The sequence below is a fragment of the Quercus robur genome, chromosome 3 (genome assembly GCF_932294415.1).
Source record: "Quercus robur chromosome 3, dhQueRobu3.1, whole genome shotgun sequence".
NCBI classification, from domain to species: domain Eukaryota; kingdom Viridiplantae; phylum Streptophyta; class Magnoliopsida; order Fagales; family Fagaceae; genus Quercus; species Quercus robur.
The window spans coordinates 4,247,174-4,262,268 of NC_065536.1; the positions used below are offsets into that span (position 1 = coordinate 4,247,174).

At 33.8% G+C, this 15,095-nt stretch overlaps 1 long non-coding RNA gene across 5 annotated transcripts; it reads left to right on the forward strand.

Moving 5' to 3' along the window:
- Nucleotides 1-2,573: 2,573 nt before the first annotated feature.
- LOC126716767 (uncharacterized) lies at nucleotides 2,574-10,162 on the forward strand. 5 transcript variants are annotated; one of them, XR_007652272.1, is made up of 7 exons: nucleotides 2,580-2,697; nucleotides 5,454-5,565; nucleotides 6,837-6,929; nucleotides 7,794-7,980; nucleotides 9,091-9,249; nucleotides 9,343-9,409; nucleotides 9,566-10,162. It is a non-coding gene; the product is annotated as an uncharacterized LOC126716767 (long non-coding RNA). The 5 variants fall into 5 exon arrangements; XR_007652274.1 differs by having other exon boundaries at nucleotides 5,458-5,565; XR_007652273.1 differs by lacking the exon at nucleotides 6,837-6,929.
- Nucleotides 10,163-15,095: the final 4,933 nt, after the last annotated feature.

Here is a 15,095-nt window from a genome sequence, read left to right on the forward strand (position 1 = left end):
AGCTTAAAACTATTAACTGGTATAGCAACAAATTTAACTTAGGAGTACAGTTATGTGCAAGTTCAAAGTTTTGTAACCTTAAAATGAATCATAACTTGCCCACAATGGATTCCAATGACATCTTCCACTAATTATGATGCTACAGGGAAGGGGTGGACAGGAGGAAAGAGAAGGTTTGGGCTTTTTAGATACCTAAAATAATTTATGCATTATTTCTTGCAATGCTAGTGGTGATAGATTATTTCTTGGTAACAATGCCATACTAATGAATGAATGGTGATAACAGATAAAAAGAATCCACTCCATTCCAAGTATATCACAAATCAAGATAAGTATGCCTAAGAAATTCTATGAAGCCCAATAGTATTTTAGAACACATCTCCTAATGTTCCATCAGTTCAAGAGAGGAGAATTCCATTGACAAAACAAACTTATCCAAATAAAAGTGGTTCTTCCATCTACAACACATCAAAAAATAAAGATTATTATAGAATTTTGTACATTCATATACTACTTTTAGAAAATTGACCTTTTAACAGCCAATTATGTTCAAATTACACGTTCCAATATTTTATAGGAATAGATACCAAACGGCTTTAGAATGAAGAGTTTGTATATATTTTGCGAAACCCTGAGAGATAACTACTTTGTGGCACTAATAAGTTCAACAATGAAAACATTTCATTGCTACACAATATGAGGATGGAATCGTCAAATGTGAAAAAAAAAAGTGAGGGAACCATCCAATGTAACAAAAGAACTGTTACATGTGACAAAAATAGAGTAGATGCGATGTTGGTACTGCTTAATATGACAATGGAACCATCAAATTTGAGAAAAAAAAAAATAAAAGAACCATTATATGTGACAAAAAAAAAAATTGTCAAATGTAATATTGGAACTGCGCAATGCGATAATGGAACTGTCAAATGTGAAGAAAAAAAATAAGGAAACCATCAAATGTTACAAAAGAATTGTTAAATGCGATGTTGGAACTGTACAATGTGAGGATGAAATCATCAAATGTGAGAAAAGAACTGTCACATGTGATATTGGTACTGCGTAATATAAGGATAGTACCATAAAATGTGAGAAAAAAATAAGGGAACCATCAAATGTAACAAAAGTACAGTCACATGTGATGTTGGTACTACGCAACGTGAGGATAGTACCGTCAAATGTGAGAAAAAATAAATAAAGAAACCACCGAATATGATAAAAATGCAGTCACATGTGATCTTGGTACTACGAAATGTGAGGATGGTACCATAAAATGTGAGAAAAAAAATAAGGGAACCATCGAATGTGACAAAAGTACAGTCACATGTGATGTTGGTATTGCGCAATATGAGGATAGTACAATCAAATGTGAGAAAAAAATAAAGAAACCACCGAATGTGACAAAAATACAGTCACATGTGATGTTGGTACTGCACAAAGTGAGGATGATACCATCAAATGTGAGGAAAAAATAAGGGAACTACCGAATGTGACAAAAGTACAGTTACATGTGATGTTAGTACTACACAATGTGAGAATGGTACCATAAAATGTGAGAAAAAAATAAGGGAACTACCGAATGTGACAAAAATACAGTCACATGTAATCTTCGTACTATGTAATGTGAGGATGGTACCATCAAATGTGAGAAAAAAAAATAAGGAAACCACTGAATGTGATAAAAGTACAGTCACATGTGATGTTGGTACTGCATAATGTGAGGATGGTACCATCAAATGTGAGAAAAAATAATAGAATCACCGAATGTGACAAAAGTACAGTCACATGTGATGTTAGTACTGCGCAATGTGAAGATGGTACCATCAAATGTGAGAAAAAATAAAAGAACCACCAAATGTGACAAAAATGCAGTCACATGTGATCTTGGTACTACGTAATGTGAGGATGGTACCATAAAATGTAAGAAAAAAAATAAGGGAACAACTGAATGTGAAAAAAATACAGTCACATGTGATGTTGGTACTGCACAATGTGAGAATGGTACTATCAAATATGAAAAAAAATAAAGGAACCACTGAATGTGACAAAAGTACAGTCACATGTGATGTTGGTACTGCGCAATGTGAGGATGGTACCATCAAATGTGTGAAAAAAAAAAAAGGAAATCACCGAATATGACAAAAGTACAGTCACATGTGATGTTGGTATTGCACAATGTGAGGATGGTACAATCAAATGTGAAAAAAAATAAGTAAACTACCAAATGTGACAAAAGTACGGTTATATGTGATGTTAGTACTACACAATGTGAGAAAAGTACCATCAAATGTGATGTTTTGATAACCTGATATACCAGGTTGTCTACTAATAGGCACCGTTACCCAAGTAAAAGGGTAAAAAATTTTAGTAATTGTTTTACTATGGTCATTCTGATATACCTCTTTTTTTTTTTTTTTTTTTTTTAAGTGGGTGTGGTACCCACCCAAATCTAAACCGTTAATTAATGTTATTTTAATTGTGACCGTGGATTTAAGTTTAGTGTGAAACCTGTTACCGGTAGACTAGGTTAGTATATAAAAGCCAAAAACAAAAAAAAAAAAAAAAAAAAAAGGAAAAAAACTCATATTGTTTCCTTCTCTTAAAAAAAGCTCAGATTGCTTCTTCTCCCATGTCCGTCAACTTCACTTCACCGCTGAGGGTTTTTTAAGGGATAAACTCGTTTTGATTTTGTTTAAGGTAAGAATCAAACCAAACCCTAATTTCTCTGTCATTGTTTTGAGTCCCTTTTTCTTTTTTTCTTTTTGAGAAATTTTTGGAATTTCGCTCTTAAATTTCATTTCACTGTAACGTTGACAGATTTCTGTGCTGGTGAGGTACCAATTTTGTTCTTTCATATAAATGGCACAGAAAGTGCTTGTTGAAATGCTTTTTAGGGATTCAGTTTTTCCAAAACTTGTGGCTTTTGTGTTTTGCTCATCAGGGGTGTGGGTTCTTGTTAGTGTGGTGTTGAATTTTATTTTTTAATTTTATTGGTTAGCAGAGGAAAAAGGCAACACCTATGTATAATGTATTTAAGGTGGAAGGGTTTTTATAAAGAAATAATTTTTTTCTTTTATGTCCTAGGGAGGACACGGGTATAGAGTTGCTATTTCTTTGTTTCTATTTCATTTATTTTCTATGTGGTGTACATCTAAGTTGTAATTCTGTAGCTGTTGCAGCATCTCGGAATCAAATTTTGGATTTTGTGTTGCATTTTGGCTAGTACAGAATTGGGTTTTTTGTACTTTTGCTTGCTATTTGCATCTCAGGTTGTTTCTGGTGTTTGTGCTAATAAAATTTAAGAGATTGTAGATCAAAATAACGGAGTTTTTAGAAACATCCTGTTATTTTATATTGACATGTTGAATCAGTCAATAGCATTTTTGGATGGCTAACTAGAATGAAACGGACTGCTACTTTTTATGTTAGTGCTCAATGGCAAGATTTATTTATTTATTTTATTTTTTTTATGACTGTCTCACTAGGTAAATTTAATTGCTCATGTCCAATTTCAAGGCACACATTACCTCTCTCCTTTTTTTTTCTTGATAAAAGAAAAAACCTCACTGCAATATAGCACTTTGAAGTGATGTGAATGTGATTATCAACTTGAGACCAGGCCTAAGTCGATTCACTGGGACTTTTGCAGCAACTTGTCCCTAGTCACTCCAATGCATTGCCCATATGCCTGCTTGAGTCTTGATATTCTATTATTTGGGTAAATATTGGTGCAACCGGTTGTTGCACACAACTATACACACACTTCTTGCACTGAAATCATGATAGTTGTGCGCTACAATTGGTATGAAATAAGCATTGCCCATATTATTTACTCTTCTTTTCTTCACCAGTCTATGGAAGTACCTGTTTTATAGGGTTTTGACTTAAATTAGCACAATCCTATTTACTAAGCAAATAGCACGATTTTTACACTCCATCCATTGATGAGACCGGCTGAATCAACCCAAAAAATTGGAACTTTTGCTGTTTCAATCAATCTGACCATTTCACATGCCACTGAACTGAGTTCATATATCCCCTGCATCTCAGTATCATTCTGCTGATTGAACTTCAATGCCTTAGAATCGCTGTCCTCCATATCCTGAAATGAGTCTCTCATAATAAGCTGCAAAGAATGAATTGCATTAATTTCTGAAACCTCCCAAGGCAAGCAAATAGGCAAAATAGCCAACAACCCCACCAACAAATTCCCTCACGCCTTAAACCATTGCACTTCTTATTCTTCTTTACTCACCAAATCCTAGGACTTTTTCTCTCCCAATTTAGACCAATAGTCTGAGAAGAGGTCAAAAGCTAAAGCTAAATCTAAAGCTATAGCTAGATAGCTCTATACTATACTTCTTTGGATTTCTATTGTGGTGCCTGCTTTGCTTGCTTTACCTCTAATTATAACATTGCCACTCCATCCCATGTGTGTTGTTGCAGTGAAAATTTGCATAGTGTGTAAATATATGAGTTCCAAGGTCAGGCTGCTACTCGCTTGGTCTTTGAGAGACTTGGTTAAAGAGGTGGACAAAAAGACACCCATATTTCTACTCATAACTGAGATTTTAAGAAAGCTTTTGCGGGCCATATTGGCCTTTTCTTTAATTTAAAAAGCGAACACACTTTCTTAAGTGCTACTCTATTTCAAGGGAATATTTGAATCGCTTTATTAATTAACTTCCTCCTTTATTTTTTTTCTTCTTCTTTGGCCCTTATGTTCCTCCTTTGTTTAATTTGATTGAATGTTCCTATTGCTGTCCAGAACTTGAATTTTTTTTATTTTTGTTAACTCCCCCCCGGTGATGGTATGTTTCAACCATGCGTCGCATTTAGGCCAAACTCACTTGTCTGCGTGTGGAGACAAGAAAGACACTCTCTTCACAAACTCCAGTTTCTCTCTCTCTCTTTCTTTCTCTGTCATTACTATTATGCCCTGTGTTTCTATGTGTGAGACTTCTCTGCTCACACATGCAGGTAGGCTTGCCTCCTAGTAATTCCCAATATATTATCTCAGCAAATGAGTGAAATGGAAGAAGCTTTTCAGTTTTTGACAGGTTGAACCAATAATGCCAAACCAAAAAATAAGTCCACAAGGCCACAGACTACAAGTGTTAGTGGTACATTTTGAAAAATAAGTGTTAGTGGTACATAGGTTCACCAATTACTATACCTAAAACCTTATGGGTTAAAGGGGACATAAACTTCCCCTGAACTGTCCTATGTTGCAAATCTGGAGGGAGGATTTAGAATTTAAATGTTTTAGGTTAAGCAAGTCTAAAGTAGAGTACTTGGAGTTAAAAGGAGATTTAAAGACGGAGTGGTAAAACTTGTTGGGCAAGAAATACTTTAGAGTGAAAAAACATTTCTAGGATCTTTCAATTATGAAATTTATTTACTTTTTAATGTATGTTATTGCTTACCTTGTTTTTATTTCATGCTATATTGAGATAGGAGTATTGGGGAGAGTGAAGAACATTGAAGAGCAAGATCTTGTTGAAGAGCAAGATGCTCTCCAAGTTAGCCCCCCGAAAAGACCACTGGGATCTTTTTAATTTATTAGTAAGATTCATGCAATTCATTATATATTCACTTGTTTTTACAGTTTTCACATAATTTGCTTAAATTGCTTCTTTATCAACAGTGTCTACTTTTTGTAGGAGAATTGGTTGGAACGTTTGCGATACAAGTTGGCATCAAATCTAGTGCTTTCAAAAGAAAACGAACAACGTTCCAAAATAATAGAAAATGCTAGAAATATTCCACTACATGATTATTTTCAGACACTCAAATGACAGTGATTTGTATAAATTGATGACTAAATTTTTTGGAAAATACTACAATTTAGTGAATTTTCTTTTTTATTGAAAAAGAGATTGAATTTGTGTCATTCATGAATCATGATTACAAATGTATGTGTTGTGCACACATACAATGTAGTTGACAATTAGATTTGTGATGTTGCCCGTGTGAGGTTGGCTAGGAGTGCTCAAGTTTACTGAAAACAATTTAGTGACAAGAGATAATTTCGACCAACTTCAACAGTCCCCTCCTTGACAATTCTCATGATGTCATGCCATTGTGTCTTTTTTGTCTTGTGCTCGTTTGTGAGAATTTATTTGCATTGAATTATTGATTTGGAAAAATAAGTTTAAGCAAAAATATAGTTCTACTTAGAAAAAGTAAAAGTTTTAAGTTGTATATAACTAGAAAAGTTGAAATTTTCAGGCAAGAGACTGTAGCACTCAATTTATATATGCTAGGCTGATTTTACTAGTTAAAAAAAAAATGGCTACTTGTAATTACATTTAGCACTTGTAACTCGTAAGTACATCTTGTAGAGAATACCATTATTTAACTTACAAAAAGGGTTTTTGCCTTACTCTCCCCTGACTAACAGAGAGTTTATTTTATTTTATTTTGAGGAGGAAGCATTGTTAAAGACAATTAAACTGTACAAAGTGAGAATTTTAAGATATGCTAAAGTGGTGGGTTTAGCAATTTTGGGTAGATACCCTGTATGTGGGCTGAATCCATGTGGGTAGATACCCCTGTATGTACATACTTTAGGTGGTTCAAAGCTTAAATCAACTCTCTGTCAAATTTTAGTAATGCACATGAGGATAGAGCTTTCTTTGTCCATTGCCACTTTTTTTACTCTGAACCTGGGATCTCTAAGTGGATCTATAAGAACATCTCACATTGCCAGCATGTGTGGTTTGTTACAATGTCATGTTTTAGAAGGGGCTTCCAATGTGTGACAATACTAATTTTATGGTACTTGTGACTACTGAAGCTTCTGTAACTTATAATTTTGTATCAATTTCATACAGAGCTCTAGTGCTGGAGAAAGCTTCTAAATCAGTTTGGGAGCTGATTTTGACAGTAATGGTCTGGGGAAGGAAATTAGTGAGATGGTTGAAAAGGTATTTTCTTGATTGAGTGGCCTAGAACCTCCATTGTTTCCCCTGCTAGACGGTGAGACTCATACTAATAAAGAAATTGAGAATGAAAAAGAAAAAGGAAAAGGAAAAGAATGAGCTAATGAAAACAAAGAAAAGGAGAATTCTCCGTCTTCATTAAAGAAAAGGAGTTTTAGTGAATTGAATGCAGGAGGTGCATGTGAAGCTGCAAGCATATCTGGTGATCCTCCAGCCATACTAGAAGATTCTAGTAAATCACCCAACCAAGTTTGAAGACACGAGTCACTATGTCATGCCAAGAGTCTTGTGGCTCAATGCCGTTACTGTTTTTCTCAAGAGGAGAATCTGGTTTCAAACATCACCTCCCCACTTGAAAGTTACAAAAAAGGCCACTATGCCAGTTCCCATATCATTACTTATCAACAAGAGTAACTTTGTCAAACGAGCTATTTATAACAGATGTGGGGTGGTGCAAATCTGGTTATTTAGTCTAGATTTTGATTTGTCATCAGTTTCTCAATTCATTTTAATGTAATAAAATTAACATTATTAGGCTATCTAATTCTTTGGTTGCAATTCTTTAGGCTATCTAGTGTTTCGTATTATTAATGAGGTACTTATTTGGAATAAAATCATTTACTTATAAAAACAAAAAGTGAACTTGGCAACTGATGTCTGAAACTATGTTTGCACAACCATTGTGCTGTATGATGTTAACTTGATTCATGCAGTTTATACCATAGCAAAGTATCGTGAATATTTCTATGAGGGATGGTTGTATTTGTTGCTTGAATTATTTAGTGCAGACTTTAGATGGACTTATGATATTTAAAGATTCTGATTTTTTTTTTTTTTTTTTCCTTCTAGAACTCAACCCTGCAGGCATTGGTTGGAGAAAACTATGGAGGAAACTTGCATATGTCATTGAAGCATTAATGCTGCACTTATTGTGTGATTCTCTGCTTGATTAACCTTGTTCCAGTGTCCAAGCAGTGCACTGTGCAATTCATGAGGGATAATTACCTTTAAACCAAAATGCAAAATTTGGGGAGTGGTAAGATTTCTTGAGAAATATACTTACCAATTTTCTTAACAATTTATATATATATATATATATGATTTTATCAATGCATTCCCTTGGTCAGTTTTCTAATCATTCTAAATGTATGTGCATCATACATTGAAACTTGAAATTTTATGTTGCAATCATTAAGGACTGCACTTTTGTGGTGGAAATACATGCCAAGATTTACGGAGGATTATGTCCATTCTATGTACTTGGGGTTGGCTACGCAAATTTTATGAATCTTTTTGTCTCTCCACTTTATTTCTGACTAACATTTAAATTATATTGAAATCTTCATGTCCTACCCCATAATATTTTATTCTTTACTCATGTATGTTTTCTTTTATTTTTAAATGTAATAATTTACTTTTATTTTCAGATTCAAGTGGAGAAGCATTAAAAGAAACCAAACATGGATGTTTAGTTACATGTAACCTTTACATCATTATGTAATTGTGATTTATATTTTTATATTAAAAAATAAAAAGAATTGTGATTTTTTCCCCTACTATGCATCAAAAATTTTCCCCCCTCTTTGTTAGATAAATCACTGAACTCATCTGTGGTAATTTGATTTTAGCCATCAAAATCTTTTTACTTTTAGCTTTAGGGATGACCAATTACAATTGCTCAACTGGCACTTCCTTCTCTCATAATAATTGGTTGGAGGGTGAGGTTATGGGTTCTAAACCCACTGAGTATGTGTAACTTACCATTTAAAAAAAAAAAAAAATAGCTTTAGAGATGCAAATGAGCCAAGTTGAATAGTACCAGTTGACTATTTATAATTCAGAGACCTTGAGCTAAACTGTTGCCAACAATCAATGCTTAATTCAGTTTGTTAAAGTTTGATAAGATAGCCAGATCTGCTTGGTTTGTTAAAATCAATCACTCATAGCTTGTTTCAATTTTTTATTACGATGTATTTAAAATTCAAAAGATCTTAGAATATAGTTGATTGTACTCTATCTTTGATGACATAACCTGTCAATTTGAAATACATGTCCTTTAGGCCTTTTTTGTTCACACACACACACAGACTTTTACCCTATTCAGGGCTTTTTGTTTCTATAAATCTTATAAAATTTTGGATGATAGAAAACCATAAATTGGAGGCCTGTATGAAAGTGTTATGCTTGCGAGCCTATGAGCCAGACAAGACAGTTCAAGCATTGAGCTCGTTTTCGAAACAAGCTATATTAGGCCCAAGCTTCAGCTTCATTAACTTCATAACCGGGCCCAATCCAGGCATAAGAGGTTCACATTTCAACTCATGAATAAATTAAGTTTATTATATTTGTAGGTAAAATTAGAGACCTTAATTAAATATATTTTTTTGTCCTGTTGAAGTTCCTGAGACAGAGATGGGACCTCCCTGATAAGATTCTTACACCCAGATCTTGGAAACATTTACAAGGTTCGTCATTAGGCTTAATTGTGAGTATTTGAGTAAAGACATGTTCTAAATTACTCAAAATGCTGGATACTACGTGATATCCAAGATCATCTCATTCATAAAGTGCATTTGAGTAAAGACATGTTTTGAATTACTTGAAATTTTTTTTGCTTACAGTTCTGTTGGTGTTGAAGTGCATGGCAGTTAAGTTATTGGAAATACTTGATTGTAGTAACTTGTGAATTGTCGCTGCCTCTCCTGCTCCAAATCTGCACCTTGTGTTGAAATTTGAAAATCTGTGTATTTAATACATGAAAGTCCTGTCTGAACTTGGGAGCTCTTGTTCCATTTGGTTTTGTTGGGTTTAATATTTTGTATAGTATTGCATAGGTCGTAAACTAGAGGTGAAGTTAGTTACTCATTAGTTTCCTCATATCCACTTGCTCTCCTTAATTGGGCGATTGCAGGCACTTCAAAATTATCAAAAAAAAAAAAAAGAAAAAAAAGAAAAAGAAAAGAGCAGGCACTTCGGATTGTAGGATTGCCAATAGGGCCAAAAGGCTCTGCAGTAAAAAGGATAAATGTAGGTCTTTCCTTGCTCAATTACTTGTAAATATAATGGCATGATATGATTATTGTTGTTAGATTTTGAAATCCTATGATGTATATTACTTGTATTAGTTTGACTCAAGTGTTATGATGCATGTAAAAATTAGATGTATCGACATAATTTGACTAAGGGATTCAGTTTTAATTGTCTCAAATTTTAACATACTTTGACATTTGTTCCATTGTGGAATGAAATAGCAGGCGTCATGTTGTTGAAATGTAGACTCTTGTTCCATTATGGATTCAGTTTCAATGGCAAAACATTGCATGCAAGTTACAACTTACAATACATGTCTTGATGACTTTTTCGATTTTTATTTGTGTGAATACAGGTTAGTGTGGCTTTGGCCTTTGACTTTGTGCAAACATTTCTTTGTTTTTGCCCATGTGTTCATTACTTTACACAAATAGAAGTGTCCACGTGTTTGTGGTCATTCTACTGATAGATACCTATGATTCTCTCTCACCAAATTCTTGGCTTAAAGGTGGTGGTGACATTCTCTGGCTTAAGTTACATGATTTCAGGCAAAGATTTAGCAACTTAGATCATGGTGAGGACTGAGGAGGGTTAAATTAATACTAGCAACATTATATTTTAAAATAATTATATTGAAAGATATTGTTTTAATTAATGAATTGAAAAGAAGAAAAAAATTGAAAGGAAAGACATAGACAAGAAATCAATACCATCAATTCAGATTTTTCTTTTTCTTTTTCTTTTTTTAATAAAATTTTTATGTTTTATACCATCAATTTTTTAACTAGGTGGACATAAATCCTATATGAAACGCAAAGTATGTCTATGTATACTGAATTATTTGCCCCATTTTAGTGACTAGTTGGTTGTCAAAACATTAAAATGCTCATTTAAGGGTTTCACGTGTTTGACAAACCTCTTAATGTGAAAAGGAAGTTGGATATCTGAGAGTAGGTTGAGTGTTGGGCGGACCATTGGGGGCAAAGAGAAACACTTATTTGGTCATAAAAGCAGTCAGTCGGTGAAAAGGGGTACTAAAATGTATTTGTTTTTGAGAGAGAGAGAGAGAGAGATTATACATCAAAAAGTAAAGGAAATGCCGTATCCTAACAATTTTTTAGCCACCAAATTTGGCGAAAATAGCAAAATATCATCTTTTTGCAAACTATGTGGCAATTTACCACTGTTTTGAAAATATGTAGAAATCTACTATTTTTTGGGTATTCGAGTTTGGCGAAATCGAGTTTTTCATGGTACTTGAGTTCATGAAACTCGAGTACTATGGAAAAATTTTGAAATTTTTTTATGATACTCGAGTTTCATGAACTCGAGTACCATAAAAAATTTTCCGGAAAATTTGAAGTATATTTTTTCAAAGAACTCAAGGTTTTGGAACTTGAGTTTCACATACTTGAGTTTAAAAAGCGTGATTGATCCCTACATATTTTCAAAATAGTGGTAGATTGCTAATTTTTTTGCTAAATAGTGGTAGTGGGCTATTTTCTCCCACCAAATTTTATGCATCTTTTGTCCCACAAATTGACTTCATATCTTCCATCCTCCACATCGCTAGCCAAGCATGCATTTCAATGGTCAAACCGTGGGCTATACGTTTTCAAACTCAAAACATCAAAGAAAAAAAAACACAACCCATCTCCATCGCTAACTATATCCTACGATAGCCAAAGTAAAAAAAAAAAACACACACACACACACCTTTTAACAACTCACCTCACCTCTCTTTTCTCTATCACCTTATATATTAGACTCTCCCTTCACTCTATAGTCTATACCACACCAAAAACATTTAAGCCTCCAAGATTACTAAAAATAATGAAGGGACATTCTCATACATGGGCTTTCAATATCATTTTCATTATCATCTTCACCCTCTTGCTCTCTTATTCCATGCATATTGAGGGTTTGAGAGTTCTCAAAGATCAATCTTCTTCTTCTTCATCATCCTTGAAAAGTTTTATTATAAACCAAGCTTAGTCTGGACCCAGCAAAGGTGGAAGCAGTCACTGATCACAACCATGGCCGGTTTAGCTATTTTACTTACAATATAAGGTTCAACAATATTGCAAGAAAGGAATTAGTCAACAAACATTTCCTCTCTACAAGGGATCTCCTTAATGGAAAATTCTTTGTCCGGAAATCTTCCATTAGATACTGGGCTTTCTAGTCCTAATCTTGAAACTCTGTACTTGGGTGGCAACAAACTTAGTGGTCATATCCAATCGGATATTTCAAATTGTTCCAATCTCGCCCTAGTAGATTTTGCAATAAACTTACTCTTTGGACCAATACCCAGAAGTCTTGGAAACTTGAAATACCTTCGAAGTCGTAATTTGATACTAAACATTTTGAGCATTCTGGAATGTTTATATATCTTTGAATTATTGGGGAATTTGATGATCTGGCCATGTACACAAGTTTTCAATGACTTGTAAAACTTAAAGCTGTGAAGCAGTCATTAACAAAAAAATTATGCATATATAGCCATATTGCAAGCTGTCTACAATTTTGAAGACCCTACAAATAGAAAAGGAACATTTGTAGCACTTTAAAATATTCAAACTAATAAATTTGATCTTCTTGCTTTGCTAATTTGTTCTACTCCTAAGATGCACTAATTTTTTTTTTAAGGATAAAAGATAAAACTTTATTGATAAATTGAATATAAAAATGTGTAGACAATCTCATGACAGCATAGCAAGACCATGCATTTGCTGCCAAGGAATAATATGCCACCTAAACACATGAGGCACTATGCCACTCTCTCTTATAAGAAGCAACTCAAACACAAAATTCAAAACTTCAAATAGTCTAGATATCTCTGCTTATATACTCCTGTTAGCCCCCAATTTTGATTATGCAGGTTTCTTGGAAACTGTTGAGGAGATTGTTTCCAACCACATATATCTGTGTCAAATGCATATGATAAATAACAATATTTGAACTTAAAATATCTTGAACCACAACGATAATGATAATAAATCCAATTTATCAATCCATTCCCAAATGGCAATCACAAATATAAAAGAACTAGTATCCCCATCACTCTACTCAATCAATAATCAAATCTCAAACTTCCAAGCCTTACCACAAAATAAACAATTCAACTTTTGTCTTCTTTCCCACACTCCTAATTTCACATAACATTATAACCAAGAAAACAATTCTACCATATGAAGTTCATTACACATAAATCAAAAGAAAATCTAAAATAAATTGATACAAATGTAAAGAAGGAAGAAAACCTCTTGCTAATTTATTGACTTTGGTCAGACCCTGCATATACTATAGCAAGAAGAATACATGTCTACTTATTAGACTTGCAAAATGGACATTGTACAAAATCAATCAAATTCTGGAAAAAAAAAAAAAAAAGTCAGGTATTTTATCAAACAATTTGCGTAACAAAATTTTTTGTTAGTTACGTCAACAACAAAATATTAAAGCAAATTATTGAGAGAGGATTTTGTAGAGATTATATACCCAACTTCTTTCGCAGGAAATACTTATCTGATATTCATGGTAATCGAATCATGCTTTGATTGGGTTAGAGGGAGGCCCGGAAAAACAACTTTGAGAAGGAGATGGATCATTCCAAGCAGATACTATCGATGGAAGAAGGAGGGGCAGAGTGAGAGAACCGAATTGAATTAGAATAATAGAATTGGATTTGGGAATTGGGGTTATAAGCTTTGGTTTTTCTATTCAAAGAAATATACCTATGCCAGCATATGATTCTTGTGGAGCCGGTTCAATATTCATCACAGACACCAGCTGCTAATCTAGTATTCCATGAAAGAACAAAACATTGAGGGTATGATTAAAACATTTCATGTAGCTACTGATTCTCAAGTGGCTGATATATTCACCAATGCCTTGGGGTTTTCACCTTTTACAAGACTTTCTGGAAAATTGGGTTTAAAGAACATTTTTACTCCGAGGGAATTAAAGACACAATCTTCAGTTCAAGTCTTAGAACTCAAGGTTCAGGACTTGAGCGGGAGCGTTGAAACTGACTCAGCTACACAACAACACAAGTCAAACGACAGTGAGGATAAGAAGATGAAGAGCAAAACGACATCAAGTGGTTTTGCTGAAAGGAATGAAGTTATAAAGAAAACGGCAGCATATTGCTTATTGAAGGCACGTGGACATCATGTGCGTGGATGCAGGACTAAGGCAGTTAGAGGGAAGCACAAGTGTCACTCATCCAATGGTGCTGATAAGAGTTAGTTAGATCAATAAGTTAGTGACGATATTTTTTTATTTTCCCGCCTGTGTTGTGTATATATAGAAGAGGAAGTTAATTATTTTGTACCTTTTGACATTTTCATTTGTAAATCAATAAGAATTCTCTCAGTTTTCAGAAACTTCACTCTTTTTCATCTCTTTCATCTATAAAATTTTCATTATATTGATGTAGATTTATAGAGTGGATCTGGATGACATTGGTCCATCAAATATTGGATTAGTGATTTACAAGATTTGTATGTTACCTCTAGAATGAAGACTAACAGGTTTAGGCTCGAATATAATGCAGTAAAGCCTTCAATCGGGTCTGTAAATCCATAATTCTTCTTCTTTATCTCGTTCAAATGATCAACATTGTAGAGCCTGTATAACAAATCAGATTGGAAGATTCAATTCTCTCTCTGAGATAGACTTTTTTTACATTTAGCCCACCATGTTGGCTTGCTAAACTTGTGGTACCAAGGTACTGACCATTGAGCAATTAAGTATATCATTACTACAAGAGTCTTGTAGCTCAATTGGTTTGCAGTTCTTAGTATTTTCAATTGAGATATCTAGAGTTTAAATTTTTCTTGCCCCAGTTATTAATTTATCAAAACAAAAAAGAAGTATGCCACTACTGTTGCCTATGCAGCTGTTTATATGATTGTCATCAAGTTATGCCATTAAAACTTGATTAAATGCCCGTGTTACACAAGAGAAAACTAAACTTTAGTACCACACTTGTATAACTAGATATCAAAAGTTTTGGTGTATATATTAAAATCATGGTCTTTGGAGGTTAAGAAGAATAATCACAAATCAATGCCTTGCCTTTGCCTCAATATAAAAATCCCCATGCATCTATGCAAG